The 27,759-nt window shown below is 37.2% G+C and overlaps 1 protein-coding gene across 1 annotated transcript in view; it reads right to left on the bottom strand.

The window, feature by feature from the left end:
* The window catches only part of BLK (BLK proto-oncogene, Src family tyrosine kinase), a 961,491-nt gene that overhangs the window by 587,938 nt on the left and 345,794 nt on the right, over positions 1–27,759 (bottom strand). The window contains exon 2 of the mRNA XM_044062787.1: positions 2,507–2,607. The gene's annotated coding sequence lies outside the window, so the exon portion shown is untranslated. The remainder of the gene's footprint in view (positions 1–2,506; positions 2,608–27,759) is intronic.

Raw genomic sequence — 27,759 nt, 5'->3', positions numbered from 1 at the left:
AGTTTTTCATTTATTTTAACCAGGTCTGTGTGCAGTTGTATTATGCTTTCCGCTAGGTTACTGGAAGTCATGTCTGGAGCTTGCACTGCTTTTTGCTTAACAGCTGCAGTACTTTTCCCAGCCACTGTTTGTTTCTCACCTTTTGTAGCTGATTTTCCTTCAGGTCCTTTTATATATTTTTTTCCTGGCATCTAGGCAGTGCACTTATTAGCCAGTTACTGAAATTTATCCAGAAACACTAAAAATTCACTGGCCTTCTCTGTTGAGTTTCTGTTTTCACAATGGGAGAGCTAGCATTAAGCTATAATTCAACTTGCAACCATTCTAGAAGTCAGCAAATATCTATTGCTATGCTATATTTACTTACATAACTGTATTTTCTAACTCAGAACCATAAATTTGAACCAAACTGCTATATTTCTGCTTATGTACATTTTAATTTAGGTTTCTTAATTAATGATTTGATAGATTTGATACAGAGGCACTTTTATTATCAAGTTTTACCAATAATTATGTAAGTGTAAGGGTACTATAATGTAGATTGTAAAGCTAGACCTTTAAGGAAACTGCATTATCAAACATTCAGCAAAAATATGGCTTCAAAAATATTATTATTGTTATTATTATTATTATTATTATTATTATTTATTATTAGAAGAAGAATTATTATTATTCCTATTTGGTGAAAATGTATGTTACTTTTCAGCACTATAAATAAGCCACTATATTTACATTTATGTAAAGTAATGCCTAATGACTGAAATGGTATCAGCTATACATTTTCTGAGGGAAACTTTTCTTGATTGAATTCTTCAGTGTATTTAGAGCTCTTTAGACTGGTTACTATACAGACTGTTCATATTACCTTCATAACATATTTGCAAGTTTAATACAGAGATTCACTGTCAATTTGTCTAATGCTCTCAAAAATTAATTGTATTGTGTACAGTTGATTGTGCTATATAGCCTGTTCATAGGAAGCACTACACTAGGTTCCTTTGCGGGCCATTTTAAGAATAGCCTATTTTCCTTGGTAAGAATCAAAGTCTATACCACTTGTCTGGGAAGTAAACCCTTTGATCATTATGCAAACACCTAAACCCTATGCCAACCCCCAATATGTGTAATTAGTTCCTGAATTAGCATTATAAGAGATGTCCAGCACAAACTGATGCAGTTAAGTATAAAATTAGAATTTTAACCCATTGTGCCATTCTTTAAAATACAAATAGCTATATTCACTAATATTTTAATTCATTTGCATTTTAATTCATATATATTGTGGTAAGTTACATTTATTTATTTATCTACCTGGTTGTTTGTTTGTTTGCATTTATTAACTAGGAAAATGAACTGATCTGAAGACTCTTTTCAGTCATTATCGCAACCTAAAGCTACAGACAAGTTATCACCAAAGTATATAGAATCACAAGCAGCAGTCTAATGATGTCATAAATTACAACTAAAAATATCACTGCTCACAGAGAGATTAACACAGTATGATCAGTGAACATACTATATATTTTTGAAGAAAAGCACATACATAAACTACCCACAAAGAGATTACCGCAGCATTAGCAGTTAACTTACTATTTCTCTAAGACTACTTTGCCTTGACGTTTCAAGTAGCTTTGAACTCAGTAGTTATTTTTTCTCATTCAACATGCCTTATATAGTAATTCCTGTTCTAAAGCAGAAAACATAGAACTGTGAAATATTGTTTCGGCAGCTTTTTACATAACATGCCCTAGCTCATATCATGGCCAGAAATACATGGGGGGAGAGGCAAACATCTGGTCTGTAGCTAATGTTATAATACTCACATTTAAACACATATCAATTTAAAATAACAACTTAAACATGTATAGCTGTTGTCTACATAGGAAATTCAAATACTGTGGAGCATTGACGAGATGTTAAGATGCTTCCTTAACAGATACATTTTAAAAATAAGAAAATTAAACCAAGGAGAAATATAAAAGTGCAGTTAGAAATGTATTCGCAGAAGGCAGTTTTGGTTGGTCCAATGCTTGGCTTTTACATGTTTACAGTTAAATTCTCTGAGCTGCAATTATAATGCTGATGTTGCTGCTTTTTATGCTGATTTGCAAATGTGATAAAGAAAAGATTATGTGCATGCTATCATTCCAAACCCAGATCCTCCCATAGTATTTGCTCAGCTGTCAGCTTACAAAACTGATTTGCAGATATCTTTGTAACAAACATACACATGAACATGCAAATGCACACACACACACACACACACACACACACACACACACACACACACACACTTAGATTTCATTTGAACCACTGCATACAAGAAAAAAAATCTAATTTTTACAGTTTTTTGGATAAGATCTCATATTACATTTTCATTTTTGAGGCATTCTTAACTATTAAATAATTTAGCTATATTTTGCATATTTTAATTTGTAATAGATGCAATGGAAATTGTCTGTACAGGAAGCAAACACAAAATATACAAGAACCACAAAGATCTTACCTTTTAAGGACTGGAAGAAGTATTAGAAACCATGCCCTGCTGTCTTATGTGCTGTTCACACTTGGGAAAGATACCTTTTATTCACACTAACTGTGGGATGTCTGGAAATGTAAATGAAAACAGTTAACTAACCGTTTAATATTTTGAAAAGCATTAATAAAATTAAGTCAATAGCACGTAATCCATTTTAAATACACTTATCAAAATCTAGTTACAGACAGTCTAAAATATATACAAATTATGTAAATGTAATACAGGATCAGAATATTAAATGATATAACATGTCAAGAAGATCCTTATCACCTCCAAGATAAACCTAGATAACTGAATGTTCCTTCTCATATTCTCCCCTGGCCTATCTTGCATTGCTTTCATCGAGGCTAAAGAGAATATTTGAATATGGGTTATTGGCTAGGCCAGTAATGGTTTGCAAACTGCCTAATACATACCTATGAACCTTTAAAATTAATAAAGGGCACAGGCTTTGATATGTGGGATTAGAATCAAGCAATGTGCTTAAAGCATGTGCATATGAACTTGCCAGAAGATATAGTAGTTCCCTTAGGAAATGGGTAACCTTAAACCATAAGAGAAGTCGAATTCTATATCTCAGAAAATGCCATCTAATCAGCATACTATAGTATATCTTCCTTCATTATTATAACAGATAAACAAGGTACTTGTGCAAAATCATTTTAATTAAAGATGAAAAAGATTGACCAGTGAGTGTTTTTGACTTTTTTCAGATTAAGGGCTATTAGAGTACTGTATTATCTTCAATATGCAAAAAAAAATGTTTATCTAATACATTTTCTACAGTCACTATTCACCTTTTTTGATTTATTTCACATATTTGAATTCAGTTCATGTTTTCCTGTGTACCGCACCTATTCTCTCAGGAATGTGTACTATTACGAAAAACAGAGGTGGGGGTAAGGAATTGTGCTTGTTATCGGTAAAGTTCTTGCCTATAATTTTATGTTTAAAAGCCTAGTTTAAAACAGGATGTGGTGTTAAAGTAGTAAAACAGTTTAGTCATTAATGTCAAACAGGGATGCTTAAATTATATAAAGGGGACAAGATTATGATGAAGGTAAAAGCATACACAGGAAAATACGCCAATTTTGTTTGCTACTGTGGTATCACAGAAGCTTCAATTTTCAGAAAGCTTCAGTACCAACAGAAAGTAGGAACAGCTACCTAATCACAACATATATAATACATATATTCAAAAGAAAAAACTAACAGTTCAAAAACCAGATATAGTATAAAAACTGAAACAGATAGTTCACAACAAAATTGTGATTTAATAAATACAAGCTTTCACGTACACAACACGCTTTTTCAAGTAATATACATAGCTCCATCTCACATTCACATATATACAGATTAAATTAATCACATAATTAGCAGTTCAGTCCATCCTATTTAAAATCTTATTAAAACATTTATACATATAATAAATAAATCAAGGAGGTAGCCTTCTAGATTTCAAAATAGGTTTTAAAGAGCAATGCTAATTTAAAACTGGATATTAAAGAGCATTCAGCCTAATAACCAATTCATATTCACAGATCTCAATTCTTCTAACTATATTACCTTTCCAAGCACCATTTACAATTAATTGTATAACTAAAAATGTAAAACTATGCATTGTAAACATTAACAGAGTATGTTAAGCTTATGTATTTGTAGGATTCAGTTTCTTAATATTATACATGTGCTGAGAAATTCTATCTCTCAACCTTCTGTTTGTTTTCCCTATATAAAAGGAAGTACACCCAGAACATTTAATAGCATATACCAAGTTTACACTTTCATAGTCGGCATGGTGAGAAAATTCAAACTTATATTTAGCTATGGGATGTATAAATGATGACGGTTACTGCATTGAGTTTGTTGATACTGGTAATAGAAACAGAACTATCAGCTTCTAACCTTTAAACTCACTGTGGACCATCTCTGGCAAGATCTAATAGCACTAATAGTAATTATTAACTTCTCCTGCACTAGTCAGGAGTGATGAAAGGCTGTGTGCAGTCACTGAAGCTCACTACATTATCTGCAACAGAGTAAATCAGAGCTCAGTTACTACAACAACAGTGTAATTCATTCTGCAATGCATTGCAGAGTAAATCGCAACTAAAGTACTTAAGCATTACTTCAGCTCACTACCTAAAGAACAACATAGTAAATCACAACCAAACTGCTACAACACTGCCACTAACACTTTCTATAATGTGCAGCTGAGTAAATTGCAACTACCCTAATGCACTACTGTAGCTCATTGTGTAATTTACAGCAGAGTAAAGTAAAATAAATCTGCTAACACATTGCTGTAGCATCTTGAATAACGTACAACAGATTAAACAGCTGAACTACTGCATTACTGTGCCACATTGTAAAACGTACATTAGAGTAAGTCAAAGCTGAGCCATTACAACATTACTGTAGTGCACTGTAGAATGTAGATGAGAGTAAATCACAACTGAACTAGTATTGTATTACTGTAGCATATTGTATAATATACAGAAGAGTAAATCACAACAGAACTATTACCACATAAGTGTAACACATTATTTATGTACAGCAGAGTAAATCACAAATGAACTACATTACAGTAACACATTGTATAACGTTCAACAGAGTAAATCACAACTGTACTACTACAACATTACTGTAACACATTATTTAATGTAGAGAAGAATAAATCAAAACTGAACTACAACATCACCGTAAACATCATGTAATACACAGCAGGGAAAATCACAAGTGAACTACTACAGCATTGCTGTAACACATTGTGCAAAATACAGCAGGGGAAATCACAACTGAACTATTACTGCATTACTGGAACACATTGTGTAAAGTACAGCAGTGTAAATCAAAAATTAACTGCAACATTTCATGTGGTGTACAGCAGAGTAAATCAAAACAGATTACTACACAATTGTAACATATAATGTGATGCACATCAGAGTAATTCCAACAACTATTACTGCATTACTGTAACACATTGTGTAATGTAAAGCAGAGTAAATCAGAACTGAAATGCAACATTACTGTAACACTCCATGTAATGTACAGCAGAGTAAATCAAACTGAATTATTACTGCACAATTGTAACATATAGTGTGATGCACAGAGTAATCATAACTGAGCTATTACTGCATTACTTTAACACGCTGGGTAATGTACAGCAGAGTAAATCAAAACTGAAATGCAACATTACTGTAACATTTCATGTAATGTACAGTAGAGTAAATTGCAACTGAACTGTAGCATTACTGTAACACATTGTGTAATGTACAGCAGAGTAAATCCCAGCTGAACTATTACTGCATTACTGTAACATATTGTGTAAGGTACAGCAGAATAAATCAGAATAGAACTATTACTGCATTACTGTAACACATAGTGTAAGGTACAGCAGAGTAAACCACAACTGAAGTATTACTGCATTACTGTAACACATTGTGCAACGCACAGCAGAGTAAATCACAATTGAGCTACTACTGCATTACTGTAATGCATTGTATAACGCACAGCAGAGTAAATCAAAGATGAACTGCAACATTACTGTAACATTTCATGTGATGTACAGCAGAGTAAATCATAACTGAACTATTACTGCATTACTGTACCTATAGGGTAATGCACAGCAGAGTAATTCACAACTGAAATGCAACATTACTGTAACACTTCATGTAATGTACAGCAGAGTAAATCAAACATAATTATTACTGCACAATTGTAACATATAGTATAATGCACATTAAAGTAATCCCAACTGAGCTATTACTACATTATTGTAACACATTGGGTAATGTACAGCAGAGTAATTCACAACTGAAATGCAACATTATTGTAACACTTCATGTAATGTACAGCAGAGTAAATCAAACAGAATTATTACTGTACAATTGGAACATATAGTGTGATGCACATCAGAGTAATCCCAACTGAATTATTACTGCATTACTGTAACACATTGAGTAATGTACAGCAGAGGAAATCAAAACTGAAATCTTCTTGGCATCATTATTGATGTAGAACTAAAATTTGACAGCCACCTCAACTCCACAATCAAGAAAATCCACCAAAAAGTAGTTCTCCTCTACAGGCACAACCACTTCCTAAGCCCCTCTACCCATCAAACTCTTGCATACACCTTCCTACTCCCCTCCCTTATGTGTGGTGCCCCTCTTTTCACCAATCTTCATCTTGGCCTTCTGTCCAAACTTGAATCATGCTACCACAAGATCTCCAAATTTGCAACCAATTCAAAAAGCTCATCACACCACTGCCACTCCCTCCTCACCCTCAACTGTCTTGAACTACCCAACTACCTCAGTTACCTACAACTCACCATTGCCCACAAGCTCATCTTTAAACTTGCCAACTGCCCAGCTCTCGCTACTTCCTTAAAACCTTACATTCCTAACCGCTCACTCAGATCCAAAAAACAAAATCTCCTTCAGGTCCATAAACCTGCATGACCGCCTGGCCATCTACTGCTGTTCCACTCCTTAGCTAAACAGTGGAACTCTCTCCCCACATATCTACGCAACCTACCTAACCATACAAATTTCAAATCTCAGCTACTATTTCATCTTTCTTCCAAATGGAAATGCCCTTGCCATGCTCCAGCGTAAACCCCTTCCCCCTCTCATTCCACCTTGCACTGACTCATCCAACTATCTCTACTATTACTTCATCCCACCCAAAACAATCCCTCCCTTACTAAAAACTAGTTTTCAACCAGTTTTCTCTCTAATATCTATTGTACTATGGTCTCCAATCTCAAATATACTATTACCCTCTGCATGCATAACATTTTCCTAACCTACTAATGGCTAGCAGCTATATATTTTGAAATGTTAAAACTACAATTGAGTTTATAACAAAAATATTCACTTTATGTAAATATTGAAATTTCTGTATTGAATTATGTCTTTTCATTTTTGTAACGTTGTGACAAGCCAATTGCAAATATCATGGAGCTTATCTGTAAATGTTTATTTAGCTGTGTGAACTATGTCCTTTTGTAACATGTGAAATGTAACTTGCAATTGCTTTCCTCCCCAGGCCTCCGGTGAAAACTGGCTCTTCTTGGCTGAGTGGACTTCCCCGGTCATCAAACTTAAATAAATACAACATTAGTGTAATATTTAATGTAATGTATAGTAGAGTAAATCACAACTGAACTGCAACATTACTACAACACACTGTGTAATATATATAGCAGAGTAAATCAAAGCCGAACTGCAACATTACTATAATACATCATGTAATGTACAGCACAGTAAATCAGAACTGAACTATTACTGCATTACTGTAACACATTGTGTAAGGTACAGCAGAGTAAATCACTACTGAAGTATTACTGCATTTCTGTAACACATTGTGCAATGCACGGCAGAGTAAATCAAAATTGAACTACTACTGCATTACTGTAATGCATTGTATAACGCACAGCAGAGTAAATCAAAGATGAACTGCAACATTACTGTAACATTTCATGTGATGTACAGCAGAGTAAATCACAACTGAACTATTACTGCATTACTGTACATATAGGGTAATGCACAGCAGAGTAATTCACAACTAAAATGCAACATTACTGTAACACTTCATGTAATGTACAGCAGAGTAAATCAAACAGATTTATTACTGCACAATTGTAACATATAGCATAATGCACATTAAAGTAATCCCAACTGAGCTATTACTACATTACTGTAACACATTGGGTAATGTACAGCTGAGTAAATCACAACTGAAATGCAAAATAACTGTAACTTCTTCTTCTTTTGGCTTTTCCCGGTTAGGGGTTGCCACAGTGGACACTTAATGTAATGTAGAGTAGAGCAAATCACAACTGAACTGTAACATTACTATAACACACTGTGTAATATACAGCAAACACACTGTGTAATATACAGCAGAGTAAATCAAAGTCAAACTGCAACATTACTGTAATACATCATGTAATGTACAGCACAGTAAATCAGAACTGAACTATTACTGCATTTCTGTAACACATTGTGTAATGCACAGCAGAGTAAATCTTAACTGAAGTATTACTGCATTTCTGTAACACATTGGGCAGGATTCACGATGGCTTGCATGGAGTCTAAGAGTAGTGTAAGACTCCATGCAGCCATCGCTATCCAGGAACAGCCTGTATGTGCATGTAAGAGAGCACCTAAAACGGCTCTTACACGGACAGGGCGTGGATATGCTAATTACCTCACTTGCAGCCGAAAGGCATGCAAATGAGGTAATTTCACGATCCAGGAAGCAGAAACCTGCTCGTGTAAGAGCCGTGTTATCTGCAGAAATGTACTCAGTTGACAACTGAGTACCTTTCTGCAAATAACACAATGGAGCCTTGTCAGCTCCAAATAAAGGTTGCAAATGTTCCAGGCAGCATGCTAATGGCCAAATATGTGGCCACTGGCAACGTACCCCGATGCAAAAATAAAATAAAAATGTTTTTTGCTTAAACGTAGCGCAGTACCACGCAAATGGGCTGCGCTATAAAAAAACAGAAAAATAAAAATTTTAAACCCACAAACGTGGGTTTTATGCAAAGCATGAATTTACAATGTAAGGGAATAGCAGGTTGAAAACAACATGGCCACCGAGTAGGGGTTGCTAAGGGGGGAAGCTGAGTGTAAGACATGTAACTAAGCATTAGTAGGCAATCCTATGTAAATAAGTGGTAGGATAGTGAATTGTACTGTCACATAGCAAATGAGCACATTCCGTGCAGTGTAGGAGTAGGATAAGGGGGAGTAACAGAGTAGGAGATAGGTGACATCACAGGGGGGAATGTATGAAAGAAATGAAGCTCATTGGAGCACAGTGGCATGTGAAAGATGTCAGTCACACATCATGGAAAGAGGAGTGTCAACAAGTAGGCATGGGAAAGCCAAGAAATGGAAGGTGTACACTATGGATAACACCAAAGTTTCTTGCTGCCGTGCATCTTGTGGCGTGCGCTGGTAGGCACGAGTAAGATAGAGTGCGCGCGTGTAAGCGTGAGTGCACATGTTTAAGGCAGAGTAAGCATGTAGGAGCCTGTTTAAACACCTGTAAACTTGTTAGCGCTGGTTTGCGCAGTGCTCACGCATGCACACTGTCACTTAGCATCGCGCACACACGCTTAGCTAAGCGCACACAAGCGCACACCCGCTTACAACTGCTTAAAAGTGCTTACTCTCGCGCACACCTGCGCTAATTTCTTTGAAAGAAAAGAAAATGGGGAGATAGGAAAGTGGTGAAAAAGGGGGCACAAAGAGGGTAGGACAGTAGGAAAACAAGATCGGGATTTGCAGGAAGGATGTAGGAAAGGCCCATAGCTGCCGATTTCTTTATCAGCAACAGCTGTGCATATGTGTGTAATTTGGTGTAAAATTTGAAACCTTCCACCCCTGAGAGAGGGGTGAGGACAACAAAATATGTTATACAGCCAATTGTAATTACCAGTTCACATGTCCAGCAGACATGTCTGCAATGGGGCGTAATTTTTTTGCGGGAACAGAGTGCCCTTTTTTATTTTTATTTCAGGTGAGAGTGGAATGTGAGGTACAGGAAGTAGGTATATTTGGGGAGGTAGGTAGGGGAGGTTAACAGGCAAGACAAACAAGATGCATACAGGGGCAGAGTATGACACATGTGAGGGGGAAACACAATTGACGGGGACAGATGTTTGGATATCGCGAGCCCATGAGCCCACAGATGGCAACAGTGGAACCGAGATCCCCACCCATGGGCAGTTGCCACTGCACCTTCACTGCCCAGGATGGGGCTGTGCTGGGGGCAGTGTAGGACGGGCAGCAGGCATACCCGTGAGTTGCCCCACCCGTGCCTCAAGCTGGCATAGGGGTTCAAGCACAGAATGCCTGATCTCACTAGGCACCACTTTGGAGGGTGAGTGGACGTTCTCCTCCGGCTACGCTTGCAGAGGGGGGACAAGCCCCATCCCCTGCAGCACTTCCACCCGAAGGTGGCACAGGGCCACCAGAGGAGGTTCCGGCCTGGGCACTAGTGCCAGGTGCACTTGCCAGCTGAGGTGGGAGAGGTGGGTCCGCTGGAACCCGCCTTCCCTGTTGTCCTATGTTTAGCAATATTTTATGACATTTTGGGTTAGTAACAAACAATACTATTCAAAATTAGTTGTAACAGCATGCATCAGTATTCCCATTAACCAAACACCCATGAATTCCAAACATTGAACAGCAAGCATAATACATGCATATTTTGAATAACAGTACACAATCCAACAGCATGCAGGGTTGATTGATGGCAACAGGCCATCAGGTTTGGATATGTGAACAGGGCACATGCATCAACGTACGTGCAAATATGTATCAACCAACAGGACAAATATCCATAGGAATTAATTGTGAATACACATACCCAGTTTGTTGTGGAATGGCATTATTTGTGAATATAGGGTAGGATGAAGAAATATTTCATTAACAACTTCAACTACCTATACATATGCTGTACATTTCTAGTAGCTGCAGATATATATACCCTACAGGTCTTAGTACAGTTTCCTATATGTAACCTTTGGAATGTTGGTGATGGGAATGTTACTGCTACATTAATATACATTGCATTTTTATTCATACACGTTCATATCTGGCTGTGTTCAGGTACAGCATCCTGCTACATTTGATTTATATGGCTCTAGACAACTGTGGATGTTCATTATTTCATACAACCATACTATCTCCATATTGCAAGGGTACAGCAACATATCCAAATTGTGGGACAGACACATTCTAGCTTCAGTACTTTATTACAAACATTTCACTGTTTGGTTGTGGCTGTCTCATTCATTTCATTATGTACTGACTGCAGTATACTTTATTCAGAAGTTATAACAGCTTTCTTGGTCGATTCATACCTCTTTCTCATACTCACTTGTTTTATTTTTGCAATTCAAGATGGTACTTCATTCTAGGCGTTATTAACATGTCTTACTTGGTTACAACAATCCTTTCCAACAGACTCACTTGTTTCATATGTCAGATTTTAAAAAGGGATGTATTTGACACGTCTATTGTCTTTAGCTTGTTTAACACTAATTTTCAGGCTGCAGCAGGTTATCTGATATTACAATACAGGTGGGAAATCTCTATTTCAGACTTGTTTAATTTTTATTTCTGGATTACAGGCTGCATCACTTAACTAATCATACAGTACTAGCAGAATCTTTCTTCTACTGTTACTTGAACTTTATTAATATGTAACTACACTGAACTCCTTTACAAGCTGTCTCACTTATATTGTATAACAATTACAGAAAAATAATTACTAACCTGCCTGGTGGCGCAACCGCACCAGCCTATCACCATAGGCTTGCCGATTCACGGAACGCACACCTGCAGCTGTAATATAAATGAAGTAATATTGGAACATACATCTCCATAATATCAGTTAGGATAATTTCTTACATACGTAATTACATGGATACTTACTCAGTAGTGGGGTGTTGGGCATTTGCCGGGCCTCCTGGATCCAACGGTTCAGTTGGTCCTGCTTTCATCTCTTCAGGTACACATGGTGGTGACGGACCTGTTCACCAGTCCTTGGTATGCCTGTGGCACTGGTGAGATCATGTGCCAACCAGTTTCATGCCTCTGCCTTGTACACACCCCACAGAACCTGGCCCTGCATGAGTTGAGCCTCATGATCGTGGACTAGGAGCCAAACCATATATTTGGACTCCTCAACACCCCACCTCTGTGCTCAGAAGTGACTGCCCTCTCCTACCCCTGCCATCCTGACTGCAAATAGGTTCCACAATCAGTTATGCTGTGTATTCCTGCCTATGGGGCTTATATATGCCGTTTTTCCCACACTTATCTGTGATTGGCCATTTTGGAAATGTATCAGCTTGAAAAAACCTGCTTTGTCATGCTTCTATTTCCATTCATTCCTATATATATGTTAATACTGCATTTCTCAGTACAACTGTCATGGCTTAGTGGTTCAGTACTTTGACTATGGTGCATGGTATCCTGGGTTCGAGACTGGGCATTGCTTTTTTTATTTTATGACTGTCTACTCAGGCTAGGAGGTGTGTCTGTGTAAAGGCGGCTTTGATACAGCCTCCCTACATTGCCTGCCGGTAAGCTGGTTGGCGCGTTGCGCAGCTCCGCGCAAACGGGTCATGCTGGTTTACACGTCATTTGGCTATGAGCACACATATTACGCTGTGTGAGGCATTGCTCGGCTACGGGCACACAGTTTTAGCTGTTAAAGCGCCGCTCAACTCCTGGCATTCATATTACACCTGTTAAACCATTGCTCACCTGCAGGCAGTCATACTCAGCTTGGTAGAGCGCTGCTCAGCTATGGGCACTTATAATTTTTTTTTTATTGTGTCAGATTTCTTCAAAAATACATGGCCCATTTCATTACATTTTACTTAAATTATAGTTATATATACGTACATATATGTCAGGGGATTGTTTTGTGCTTATTTCACTAAAAATAGAAAATGATGTTGTTGGGGCTCGAACCGTGACTTCCTCCTCTTTGGCCAACGTCTCTACCGCTATGCTATTGCTACTTGGCTTAATTTGCATATTTAGATCTTTTATGCTTTTCCAATGACTGCTAACTGTGGCTGAGCAAAGGGCACACCCGCTCAAACGAGCGCAATTACGGGCAAACTTTTTTGAAATTATAAAAAAAAATTAAACTGTTAATTTTTACGTTTTACATTACAGTTGGGTTTATAGTCTGTGGGGGCATGTGTGGTGTTGTGTTTCTTGACATTTCCGCGGACTCGCTCGTGGGAGATTCCTTTCAGGACTGTGACTCTTCTGGGGGCGTGTCCCTTTGCAGGACTCGCTGTGCGGACACGCCCCCTACTTTCCTACACGGACCGTGTTAGACTAGGGTGTGATTCAGCATGCCCTCATGAATATGCATGGCATGCTGACATCACCCCGTTTAACTGCAGCCTCTGTGTAAGACTTGCTAACTCTTACACGGAGTTTTCGTGAATCCTGCCCATAGTGTAATGCACAGCAGAATAAATCACAACTGAAGTATTACTGCATTACTGTAACACATTGTGTAATGCACAGTAGAGTAAATCTCAATTGGTAACTACTACTGAATTACTGTAATGCATTGTGTAATGCACATCAGAGTAAATCACAACTGAGGTATTACTGCATTACTCTAACACATTGTGTAATGCACAGCAGAGTAAATCACAATTGAACTACTACTGCATTACTGTAACGCATTGTGTAATGCACAGCAGAGTAAATCACAGCTGAACTATTACTGCATTACTGTAAGGCATCGTGTAATGCACAACAGAGTAAATCAAAGCTGAAGTATTACTGAATTACTGTAACACATTGTGTAATGCAGAGCAGAGTAAATCACAATTGAACTACTACTGCATTACTGCAATGCATTGTGTAATGCACAGCAGAGTAAATCACAACTGAAGGATTACTGCATTACTGTAAGGCATCCTGTAAATCACAGCAGAGTAAATCACAATGGAAGTATTATTGCACAGCACAGTAAATCCACAGTAAGCCACTACTACATCTGTATCATAGAATCAGCAACAATATAAGACAACTTAGCTCTGTGGCCATTTACTCCTTATCAGAGTAGCAGGCCTGTCATTTTATGGGTGAATTTGTGGATACCTCTCCAGCTATCTGACTGTTTTTTTAAGGAAGATAGTATGTTGCATTGCTTAATTTTGAGTGGAAATTTGTTCCAGAGAATGGGTAAGCCCCGCTGATGAATCTTTCTCTCTCTCTCTCTCTCTCTCTCTCTCTCTCTGCACCAAGGTTTGTTTATTTGCTGGAGCATTTTAGTATCCTGGGTCTACTGTTAGTGGATCTTCTTATTTTCTGGAGATATAAGAGATCTTGATCTACTGGATCCCTAATGGCCTGAAAGACAGTTCATTGTATAATGTTCAGTAGAGTAAATCCTTAATATAATAATATGCATTGGAGTAGCTGTTTAGAAGTTCTCTACTGAACATTACACAGTTTAGCTCATTGCGTAATGTGGAAAAAAGTGAATCACAGCTAAACTTCTCCAGCATTACTATGACTCTTTGTGTAATATGCAGCAGAGCAAATCACAACTGAATTATGACTGCATTACTACAGTACACTGTGTAAAGTACAGCAGAGTAATTTGCTGCTGAAGTACTACTATGCTGTAGCACACCGTATAATGTACAGAATAGTAGTTTACAACTAAACTACTGCAGCATTTGGCATCTCATTGTACAATATGCAGCAGAATAAAGCTCAACTGAACTGTTACTGAATTCCTGAAACACATTGTATAATCTACAACAGAAGAAATTACAGCTGAAATACTAATATGTTGTAGCACATTGTGTAATGTGTAGCAGAGCATATCATAGCTGAACTACTACAGCCTTACTGTAACACATTGTGTAACGTACAGAACAGTAAAACACAACTGAACTGCAACATTACTGTAACACATCATGAAACTTCCAACAGAGTAAATCACAAATGAACTATTACATTACTGTAACACATTGTGTAATACACACCAGAGTTAAGCACAGTTGAACTGCAGCATTACTGTGTGCACAGTGTGTAATGTACAGCTGAGTAAATTACAACTGAACTATTACTGCATTACTGTAATACATTGTATAATGTAGAGTAAATCACAACTGAACTATTATGTAATGTACAGCAAAGTAAATCACAATTGAATTATTACTACATTATTGCAACACAGTGTATATGCTCTGCAGAGTAAATCAGAAATGAACTACCAGAGCATTACTGTAATAGTTTATGTAATGTACAGCAGAGTAAATCAAAACTGAACTACAACATTACTGTAACAGATTGTATAACGTACAGCAGACTCACTCACAGTGGAACTACTACTATATTGCAACACATTGTACAATGTACAGCAGAACAATAGTAATGCATCTTTCTGTGTAAAATAAAAATGCTCAATCACAGCTTAACTAATGCATCATTACTGTATGTCACTGTACAGCAAAGAATGTTACTGCAGCTCATTGTGTAATGCACAGCATTATCACTGACAGCTAAGCTACTTCGCTGAAGCACATTGTAAAGTACCGTAAACATTCCCACTGCAAGATGGAAATCACCCACATAGAAATTATTCAAAAAGAGTATGAAAAGCTTGTATTATACATGACTAAGGATGATAAGCATGCCCCATATCTGCTGGTGTGGTTGGTGGTTGGTATAATGGTTAAGATGTTTACCTCGCAGATACAAGGTACATAATTTGATTCCCAACTTTGGAAGGGATATTGGCTAGGCTTTAAATGGCCCACAGGGACAGGTAGCCTAGTACTTACCTGTAAACCTATGAACCTATATGTCTCTCCACCTTAAGCCCTTGACCTAGGGTGTCAATGACTGCCACTGCACCAACAACCCCGCACTAAAGACCCCTTAGAACACTGTAAGAAAGAGACTGGCCCATGCTGCAACGTTTTGGTAGGTACTCATCATCTCCCCAACCCCTTCAGCACAGTGGGCAATAGTCATTTTGTAGCAGCTTTCTTGCATCTCATCTTCTTCTGATTTTTCCCCAACTCTTTAACTTCTTCTCATAATCCAATCCTTTATAAAATGATCAACCTAAGTGATGGCCACAAGGTGTAACCAAGCTATTGCCACCACATCCCTGCATTCACACCTGCATGTTAAAAACCTTCTTATCATGTGTATTGACGACCACATTTGCTTACTCTGGTAAGCTCCACATGAAGGATTGAGCAGCTGCAATGCATTGGCATGTGCTGTCTTGCTTCTAGGTGCACATTATTCACTCACCAGCTTTCCTATTGTTATCTCCCAACCTTCAAAACTATGACCATTATGTGTTCCACTGTGAGAGTTAAGGATCTGAACCTGTGAAACTGTCACTGAGAAAGGGAGTCGGCAATGTCTTGCCACATACTAGATGTATACCACAAGGGAAGACATACTGAATTGCAGTGCATGCAAAACCAGTCTCCTAATTACCCTGTACACTCTCTCTGCCCTTATGTACCTCCTGGACAAACCTGCCACTACTGCCTAATTGTCTGTGTGGAACTTGATCCTGTAGTTTATGAAATCTTCCTAGAGAAATCAGTGGTGCCCTTTTTTCCTGGTCTCCACATGAAAATGTATCCGACAAAACCTAGTAAGCCAAACCACGAAGAGCAACCCCTCCATGCCACATGAATACCACACTACATGCTGCATTTCCAGTAGATCTCCAAAACAGCAGCTGCCTATATGGACTGGAACAAGCCCATCTCACAAAGCAGTAAGTGTATTACTAGTAATTTCCACAGTTCCAGACAACCACAGTAATATATGAATGCAATTGCGCAGTCATTTTACCAGTTATCTGCTCATTCATCTTAAAACCAAGCAACCATAGGAGGAATTAACCCTGTCACTTGAATACAGAAAGCAGCTTGTTAACAGTGCTGGGCCTTATCCCTCTGAGCTAATTTCAACAGCTCCACTCCATTATCACATACAAATGGCCATTTTACAAGTATCTAGTTCCCAAAGACTTTTTTTTATGTGTAACGATTTGTAATCTCTTATACAAGAAACAATGACACAAGGTGTACCACCAACACATATGCACAATTCACAGGCAAAGCAGCCCAGAATGTAATAATAATTTACTCTCTGCACTGCACTGACAAAAAGCAGCAGCATTTCACATTTGAAAAAAAATTAACCACCAAACTGCTGTTTGCCATATGATTTTACTACCTCCTTAACCTCCCCTGTAGCTGACCAAAGTCTACCAAAGGCTCAGTCTTCCTTCCCACCAATCACTTTACCAAAATCCTCTGCCTCACATATGACATTACCCCATCTACATTACCTGCCCTTACATTTTCTCCCATTTCCATTGTTTAAATTTGCATTATCTGTGTTAGGTCTCAATGGACAGAGCAGTTATATCACTGCCCTGCCTTACAACTGCTGCAAAGTGTATGTCGAGCATCCTAGGCCCTCACCTGTCCTACCCCTTGCTGCTCATACTATGACCTGATGAGGACACTTATGGTTCTACCCCATGATGGACAACTCATTTTACTCATCAGAAAACTGTTTTTATTAACGTATTCATATTTATATGCCAAACAGCAGACATTTTACCATTTTCTTGACTCACCAGCAAAACATAAGTGGAGAATTTAGCTATGTCTGAAATACTAGCTTATGTAAAGCTTGATATCCATAACATTAGTGGTGAGTCACAAGTAAGGTCTAAACTGAAAAAAGTAAAAATGTCCCAAAGCCACAGACCTTCTTTAATGAAAGCAATCTGGAGATATGAAACGTACCCTCTTATGACATACAGGTGTTCTAGAACACTGACTTTTGAAAGTAAAAAAAAGACCCCCATATCTTATTAATGCATTCAAGCCAATAAGGCAACCTCTACTAGTTACAGGAATTCTTAATTCTTTCTTAAGGCTCATCACAGCAACAAAGGTGGGGAGTCTAGGTATGCAGTGAAACACTCAGCTTATGATAACCTGATGTCCCCTCCATAGAATATTTTGCTAGATTTATAAAGGCGGTACCAGCTTACTCTTTTATAAAGGTGATAACCCGCTAACTCTTTTGCAAGCATCAGCATAACGTTGGTTGAATGAATAGAGGGTAAGGAATATAATTGTGGCAATAAAGTAATCTCTCAGATACTGGTGTATCCATCCATTTACAGCCTCTCTTTCCCATTTTTGCACAGGGGGTCAGGGTGTTACTTCAACAGTGACAATCGCCTAGAGCCAAGGTTTACACAGGCAGGTGGCTAGCCCTGCCACAGTAGGTATTCCACACTGCACACACACTGATGGCCAATTTAGAGTGTCCAATCCACCTACTGTATGCCTTTAAAATGTGAGAGGAGACCCACATAAACAAAAGGAAGATATGCAGACTTACACACAGGGCACCCAAGTCAAGAATCAAACCAGGGACCGGCTTTCTGTGAGACGACAACACTATCCACTAAGCCACTGTGCAGCCCACGTACTGAAGTATATTCCACAGGAGGGATCAATCTAGAATGATTTTTACAAAGCATAGCAGCATCTGTGAAATACAATTATAGACCTCTTTTTAATGAAGGTAACTTGGGAACTAAAATTACCTGTTTAGGACGGGCAAATGTTGCAGCACACTGGCATGTTTAATTCTCAAGTCTGTATTAATGCATACAGACTAGTATTCAATGATGTCCATGAAGACAAGGTTGTATTAAAATCAAAATTAGCAAATCCTTTTTTATCTGTTTCTCAGTGACAATGTCTTTGTTGTGTATTAAACAAAATTTACAATTTTTTTTTGCATAAAATTACACAACAATGAGAAAAAAGTATATTCTTGTTCCAAGCTGTAGTGAGATCTCTCACAACACATTGCATTCATACATGTACACAAACATACATACCATGCATATAAACCTCTTCTCCAGACAGTACATTCACTTCAGTAACACCAATCAATACACATTCACATATATTACCAGCATTTACTCACTACTGACATTATGAGCATTCAATAACAAAAACAAATGCCATCAATGACAAAAGTAAATGAATTCCAGTAAAAATTCAACTACCTCTAGACCTCTTCTAGTCGTACACACACATACACACACACACACACACACACACACACACACACACACACACACACACACACACGCACACACACCTGTCTCTAACAGCAGTTTGACAGAAAATACACTACCCACTGATTCAACCACACTGCACTCATACAAATATGCATTCAACCAACCAAGCACCCCCTCTGACTACAAACCTCCCAAACATCTCAACCAAAGGAGTAGTCAGTGAAACAACATGTGCGCATAATAACTATTTATGGAAAATATTTATTTCAATTGCACAACTTACTGGTCATAAACAACCAATCAAGTGATCTCTTGTGATAGTAGGAGGATCACGATTCAGTGGTGATAGAGAAGTTGTCTTTTTTCCCACAATTAAGCAATCCCAAATTTATAATATTTAGATATGCAGAGGAGTGAGAATGTAAATCCCTGCATGAGAGGAGCCACATGCTTTAACATTTTATTGGTGTTTTGTATTTTATAGGGAAAGTACTGTCTGTGATGATAAAACAATGTGGAAAACATTTTTATTTCTGTAGAGTTTTCTGACTGAAGAGTTGCTTTATTTAGTTATGAAGGGGTGTGGGATTTGTAGGGAGGTTGTCTCTATTAAAAGGTGTTATATTTTTTGTACTTTGGTATGGCTTTGACTCATTACAACTTGACAATTAGGCTACAGTTGGATGAGTCTTGACCATTTGTGTGTTTGATGCTATGAAATACACATATACTATGGTCTTTGTCTGAACAGGGCCTCCAAACCATAACTTACAATAACAGACTGAATACTCTGTCACTGTACTCTATAATATAGGCTGCTGAGAGGCAATTTGTGCCTGAGCTATAGGGCAGTCTCTGAGCCTGCCCTGATGGATATACTGCACATCTGAAAGTCAAATAGAACAAGGGTCATTCACTCTAGGGATCTTATCCTAGCCTGAAACATTAAATGAACATGCTGGAGAGACAGAAATATCTCCCAGAGATTGCAGCTACTCTGGAATAAACTTCCATTTCACATGAAGCAGAGCTCGTCACTGATAAGTGCAACCTGGACAAATGAATAGGAGACCACAAATTCACCCTGGGGGTGCCAGCCGTGTTCCTCATGGACAGGGGTAGTCGGTGTTTATCACAGGCACGCTCTGCAAATTACATCAGTCTAACCAAAGACATTGAGGCAACTCAGGATTAACATGGCTAGGCTTGTAAGGGCTCTAGGGCTGCTAACTTAGTAACCTCTGTGAATTAGTATATTAAAAACTAATACAATTGATAACTGCATATATTTGAAAATAAGAACAGTAATAATATCACTGACTAATTGTTCTCATGCCAAAATACAAACTAGAAGAACATACTATATACACAGAAAGGAAGCTGAGAACTAGTAGAAAAATATAGCAGATATTTTGTGGAGTATTAACTATAGAAAATATGTAAATAAGTATGAAGTAGGTGTTTATATCTACACAATTGCAACATGAAATACTGAACTCTGAAATAGTGATCCTAACAACAGTGATCATTTTATATCATATCTAAAATGATCAAAACATAAAAAACAAAACTATCCTCACACTCTCTGGTAATTATTTTTACCAACTCCATGATCGCTCCACAGTGGGGTAAGGGTACATTTCCTGCTCCACATTAATGTGATCTTGCACATAAACCAGCTAGCAGGTTGAAACACATAGGAATAAAACATGCACTTTTCTGACATTTGCTCATTTCCAAAAACAAAAAAAACACATGCTTATCTGACTGCTCACTGTTAAGAATAGTAACTAGATATTTATATACATATATATATATATATATATATATATATATATATATATATATATATATATATATATATATAAAATACACACACACACACACACACACACACACACACACACACACACACACACACATACACACACACACACACACACACACACACACACACACACACACACACACACACACACACACACAAATACAAACACACAGACATATATATGCACACCCATGAGTATATGAGATAATCTAATATGCACCAAACAAAACTTTAAAACACTTAGCAAAACTGCTTGGAACATAAATAATAAAAAAATACAGAAACATGATTTTTTTGCAGAGAACAAGCCCTCCTTACCCCCTCAATTAATTATACTTAATTATATAATAAACAGCTGATGATGGTCCTCTAACCAGTTCAAGCTGTTAGCTCTTGCCATAATGACCTGCAACAATCCTGGTTGTTCTTTTATAGGCATGCTTGAGCTTATGTCAAAAGGAATAACAACAACTTAGTAAGGAGATGAGGAGAGTAAAGAAGGGATGGTAGTAGTTACAAGTAAGCAATTGCATGCTTAGTGTTACCGCTAAGAAATTTCTTGGCCTTAAATGACTTGCAAATCTCTGCTAACAGCATTATTCTCTTATAGATAAAAATTTAGCTGACAATTAATGATGCAACTGAAAAAACAATGTTGACCTGATTTGCACAACTCAGAATATGTCTAACTAAATAATGTTAAGATATAGGCGTGCTTGAGCCAAGTTATGAACATTGCTGTCATGCAATGGCGTGTAACAATACATTATGACTGGTAGTGCAGTCATTCATATAGACCTTGGGAGTAAAGAAATTAATTTTTTTTTTTGTAGAATTAATGAGCAGATCCAAGGCACTGACCTTTACTCTATAAGGGCATCCACACCTATTCTTTTATAAGATTTTTGAGTGTAATGGATTAATAGCTGCTAAGCATTGTGGATCGACAACCTTTGTGAAGTATCTTGTAGACAGAACTCACATTGCCTTTTTTGTTAAAAAAATTATAAGCATGAAAAAAGGATATGCAAATAATAAAGGTAATCTTGGGTGGCGGGTTATAAAATGATAGTTGATACTCAGTATTTAGTTTAGTTGATAATTTCTATACCAGTTTATTAAGACTTTATGACATGAAGACTTTAGGTTTATGATGAAGAGGTTCACTGATGTGGTTCATTCAATTATTCACTATAACATCTTCTATTGATTTATGAAAGCATTTGACAAAGTGGTTGGAACTCCACTGTGATTTGGAAAGGGTAAGGGTATTGAACTTTTACCAGGTCATAGAAGGTGATCAGTGCTTTGCCAGAATGGTTTAGTGTTATCAGCATATTTTCATTGTTGATTGAGTTACAGCAACATCTTACTGGCTAGAATGATGGTGTATTTGATTGCATGCTCCACTGAATTGTGCATATTTGATACAGATGGACCATATGTGGTCTCTGACGGGCAGCACTGTTTCATTCACAAATAAGATCCAAGGTAGGTTCATGGACCTTATCTACCTTCTGCACATTGAGACTGTTTATTTTAAGATGTTAGGAAAACATCAGAACTGATGCACTTCACACATTCATTCAGTAACAGCCAAAATAAGTGACTACTTTATGGATTTATGTTTAGAATTACTTGTGGTTGGCACAAACGTCTTCATCTGTCTAGAAATACAAGATCTCAGGACTTCATTAACGTTTGTGTATTTCCGCATAACAAATGCTGGGAGGTGGATACTAATAGTGTTTGAAGTGATTTCAGAGTAGATGATACAAAATGGGGCTAATACAAGGACCAAGGTAACAGTACTTTTGTATCCAGAAGGCTTATCAGTCTGAATATAATACGACTTTGCTGCATGAATACAACCAGCAGTGGATCATATACTATAATGCATACCCTCCTTTAGATGCCTTGGCTTGACATGCAATACTTTTATGACTGTAATTGCATCCAACAATAATGTGAAGGAAAGGGTCAACTCAACCCCTTTTTTGGGTTTGGCAAAATCTCCCATTCACTCACCCCAGAAAGTAGAGCTACTAAAATCTTTGTGCCATCCCATTTAGAATATGGTCTACATCTTCATGCATACACTTCCAAGAAAATCTTCCCTGAATTGTAAACCATTTCTAGCAAAATCTGCTGCTTCATTCCTCCCTCACCCACCCATAATGAACATCACTGTATAATTCTGAAGTAGGCAAACAGTCACTCACAAAGCATGCTCTCTCTGTCTGTCTCTCTCTCTCTCTCTCTCTGCTACTATATTATGCTATTGTCTTATTTACACATGGCTGCTTATGTGGAGTACATCATCTTTTTAACCACAAAAATCCTGAATTCTTCGTCACAGGCCTCACTAACTGAATGTGTAATTTTCAGTATTTTGTCACTTTCAAGTATGTTTCTTTCTTCATGTCATCTAGCTGTACTTACAAATAGTTTTTCATCCACTTAATTTGTCAAAAATGGAGAACTTTACATTCCTCAGCAATGAACCTCTGCTATGAACTGTTAAACTCCACTATCCAACTGAAATCATCGTTATTACCTGCCTACCAGGGATCCTACCATCATGCCATGTGGAAATAAATGTGCCCTTCTGTCAGTGTGCTTGGTAATGTACCCTGGTCTATAGCTGTTATATGGCAGATATTTGTATGATGCACACAATGATCATCCATTTGATAACTGCTCTCCTTAGCAGTGAACCTACCTTCATTCTTTAAATGTCATTCCCACGTAAGACTTTACTGACATCCTTGTCAGCAATGTTCATTAAATGGACAGTGTGCTGTGCTACCATGAAGAGTCACAATACTGATTAAGATTAATCAGACAAATCACTCTATAACATCTCAAATCCTGAAATTCTTCACAAGAAATCCTGCTAGCTTGTTCTACAGTACTGTGACTATTAATTTTCCATTTACTAACATTAAGTAACTAGTCTCTACTTTCTCAGTCACTTCCTTGTTCCTCCTGGGTGCCTTCTATTTCCTGGGTTTAGTTCTTCATTTGGAAAAAGGTTGAAGAGACACTAAAAAGACTAAACAACCCATTAGCCACCTTCCCACGCATCCCTAGGCATACCCATTCTAACCCAGATACCTAACCCTCTTTCAGTCATTGATTTAAATCCTGTTTTGTCTTCATTTGAAATCATTATTGTTCGATCAGCTATTATGATCTTCAGAATCATCCACTGATATTATATTGTTTTGTTCTCTCTGTCAGGAAGAGTAGCTTATGGTTTACAGTTCTGTGACTGACTTAAAGAAATATTATCCCATCTTGTAATTTGCTCTGTCAGTCTACTTTCTACATACACAGTTCCCTGAAACTACCCTAAAAATATGTAATCCTTCTACTGAAGAAGGAATCCAGTCTGCAAATCTGGATCCAGTCTCCTGACCTGGATTCCATCCCTATTGATCACCATGGTCAGCAAGAGTAAATCTTTCTTCTTTATCTGTTCTCTGCTGTTGGTGGAGCAGCATTTGATCCCTAATATAGTTTAAAGTAGATGTCATCCACTGCTGACCTATCACCTGGAGAACATTCAACATCAGCTTTCTAATCAGCACTTCATAATGCTGGTCACATCCTTGTTGTCCTGCACATTAAATCCCAGCAGCTGATACATGGCCAAAATATTAGGTGCAATACTTATGTTCCACATCTGATACCCTCCCCTTCCATTTCTCCCTTCACCATACAGTATATCACCTCTTCATATTAAGTCCTAATCTATTATAGCAGAAAAGTAGCCTAGACAACTGCAGTAGAATAGCATGTGTTTTTCATTTACTGTTAACAAATATGTCTAGTATTAAATATATTGCTCTAGTGTTGTTACCAACTTTGCATTGCACATTGTTACTAAGTATGAAATTTCTTACTCTTAGATGAAGCACATGCAAACATGCATGCACATTATATGTAATTCCCATGTGTTATCTTTTAAATCATACACTGAACAATATTGGCTGTGCACAAACCTGCACCATATGCTTTGCTCTGTCCATTTGCCAGCTCAGTTTGGTTGCCTGGCTCTACACCATGAAACCATTTATTATTGCTTTTGGTTAAAATACTTAGTCACCTGATTTTATACAGACACAGAGCAGGTACAACATAGTATATTATGAACTGGCTGTTTTGCATGTTTAAAAATACAATCTAAATTTAAAATAAAATGTATTCATTCAGTACTTTTTTATTACCTGCCTGATCCTTCACATACAAGAAATAAAGCAATTCTTGGCAGATAATAGCCTTCAGAAGAAAGTCTGTAGAATAAATCATGACATTCAAACCACTAAATGGGCTGTAGCTGAAATAGGTGTGTAATGCCTATATACTATATTCATTCTCCTTAACATTACCAATTACTTCTGAAACCTCTGCACTAAGATACGAATGTCACTCTGCACAATGTGGGACACTATAAATAAACCTGCTAGTCAGCATATATCATCACATGAAATGGTGCTATCAAACACCACTATCTAACTTCCGGTACAAAACCACATTTCCATGAGCTTTATGCATATTTTGCAGGCTTCATACTCTGTTATGATTTATTAGAAGTTTATTTTAGTACACTAATGGGCATGAAGTAGAAACAGGCAGACTGAAACCTTACCATCTTTGCACCTGTTGCCCTTTTCTTTTCTTTATTATACTTTATTTTTATTGGCATGATATTTATGCTGTACTGAAAAATGTTTTATTTTACAAATGGCTGCAGTGCCATCTGCCCAGATGAGATCATGAGGAAAGGAAATAACCTTAGAGCAAGATGTGGCAAATCAGATTCATTATTTATTTGTTTGCATCTGTTAACAAAGAAAGACTGACTGGGAGCAGTCCATTTTTACTGAATGACTGGAGAGTGTCTGAGTGAATACATATGGTCATCCTGCAATTATTCTAATGTCCTACCCAGAATTACTTTTTCTTTCTTCTGCCCAATGAATGCCTTAGGAGGCTCAGGCCTCCCATGACTCTACAATAGATAAAGTGGGTAATCACTGAATAAATCTTTCCTGCAACAATAATGACATTGTGTACAGTACAAACAGAATAATTAACTAATAAGGATAATATATAATAAAATGTATACACAAACACTAGAAAATTATGCAACAGTCCTGAAAAGTAATCATGATTCGTGATCTTCTACTTTCCAAGAGTTTGATTTCTGAAGCCAAATTCTCCTAATAAAAGCATTCTGCGGAATGTGGTATAGTAGATTAGTGCTAACTAATCCTTTGAAGTTAATCTCTCATGGCCTTAAAGTGTGTAAGTCAAATAGAAGGTAAAAAGAGAAATGAAGACGTACATTCCTAAGGAAGGACCTTTTAAGGGGATGTTTTTGCAACGGATTGGTGATTCAATAAAGGAAAATATGGAACAGGAATCAGTAACACAGAAAGAGAAAAAAGAAGCATGCAATACAATTTTTGTACATGTGGTCAGCATTTAATTTGTTGATCATTAAGTCTCTGATACACTTTCTCAGATAATTAATATCCCAGATTTGTTTGTATTATTACACTGCAAGATCACAATTCATGCATGGACTATATTCACCCTATTAGAGGGTTGTGTGACCATAGAATTATAACACTGAAGTAAAGGATATGTGTGTGTGTATCAAATAAACAAGGGCTGCAGGGGGAGTTGCCTTACTGCAAAAAATATATATTGCATGTGTGTGTGTGTGTGTGTGTGTGTGTGTGTGTTTATATATATTTATATATATATATATATATATATATATATATATATATATATATATATATACGGAGAGCAAGGTTGATATTTAAAGCCTAGTCAATAACTACAGGTTAGAATTACAACCTCTCTTCTTCCCTCAAAGCATCAGCTTTTGAAATTGTCAGGATTTGAACCTGCACAGAAAAACCCCAATGAAATTCATATCCATTGCTTTAACCACAATGCAAAATCAAAGCAATTAAAGAAACAGATCAACAAAATACTTAGAAAAATAAACATGATAAAAGAAACATCCAGTATCAGAACAGGCCAGAATCTATCATATACTATTGCAAATAATAAACTAAAGATATCGACACAGGCAGGAAAAGTTAGATATGTAGATAAATATAAAGGAAAAGTACAAAATAAGTAATTTCATTGATGACCAAAAACTTTTATAGAGAATTGGGAAACAAAGCAAAAGCAATAGAAACACCATAAAAAAAGAAGAAATAGACACATTTTGGAGAAATATCTATGAAGACCCTGTGGAACATAACAAAGAGTGTTGAATGGATAGAAGAAGTAAAAGAAACAGTAAGAAATTCAAATGTACAGGGAATTAAATATGATGAAGTAATGGCCAGACAAACTGAAACAAACTTAAGAAGAAAAGCTCCTAACTAGAAAACCCTAGGCCCAGATGAAGTACCAAACTTCTGGCTAAAAGTATTAACATCTTTATACAAACATTTAGCCCTGAGTGAGAACTGCTTATATGCGCATCCCGAACAAACACCAACCTAGTTAACAACAGGAAAAATAATGCTTCTCCTTAAAAGTGAGCCTGCAAGCTATCCTAAAACTATAAGTCAAATACTTGCCTTTCAACAATACATAAACTATATGCTGTAATTGATGCCGATAGAGTTTATAATCATTTAGAAGAAAACTCAGTCATGGCAATAGAACAAAAGGGCAACAA

Source organism: Protopterus annectens, chromosome 2.part1 (assembly GCF_019279795.1).
Source record: "Protopterus annectens isolate FY-2018-M chromosome 2.part1, PAN1.0, whole genome shotgun sequence".
Lineage (NCBI taxonomy): Eukaryota > Metazoa > Chordata > Ceratodontiformes > Protopteridae > Protopterus > Protopterus annectens.
This window is presented reverse-complemented; position numbering and strand designations above follow the sequence as displayed.